Source organism: Lampetra planeri, chromosome 32 (genome assembly GCF_965212315.1).
Source record: "Lampetra planeri chromosome 32, kcLamPlan1.2.h2, whole genome shotgun sequence".
NCBI lineage: Eukaryota > Metazoa > Chordata > Hyperoartia > Petromyzontiformes > Petromyzontidae > Lampetra > Lampetra planeri.
Genome location: NC_136138.1, coordinates 3781068 through 3781450, shown reverse-complemented (window position 1 = coordinate 3781450; position 383 = coordinate 3781068).

The following is a 383-nucleotide window of genomic DNA, read 5'->3' as shown; positions in this document are numbered from 1 at the left end:
GCAATGACGTCACGTCACAGCGTTCAGAACCCGCCGTCAAAAACACCCCCCCTTCTTCTTCTTGGTTCTTTCGGTAAAGTCACGTAGAATGGAAATAATAAAATAATAAAAATAAAACAATAAAATAATTCTGTTTTATTTTTAAAATAATAAAAAAAATGTAAGTTTTATTTGATTTATTTTATTATTTCCATTCTACGTGACTTTACCGAAAGAACCAAGAAGATGAATCCCTGCAGTCACGAAAGCTTTAAATCGAACCCCGCCCCCCTCGCGTCAATCGCCCGTGGGCGACGTCACGGCTCGCGGGTGTTGTCGAGCGATGGCGTCATTCGCGAGCCTCCGGGTTTGTGACGTCACTCCGCGGGAGACTATTTGGAAGG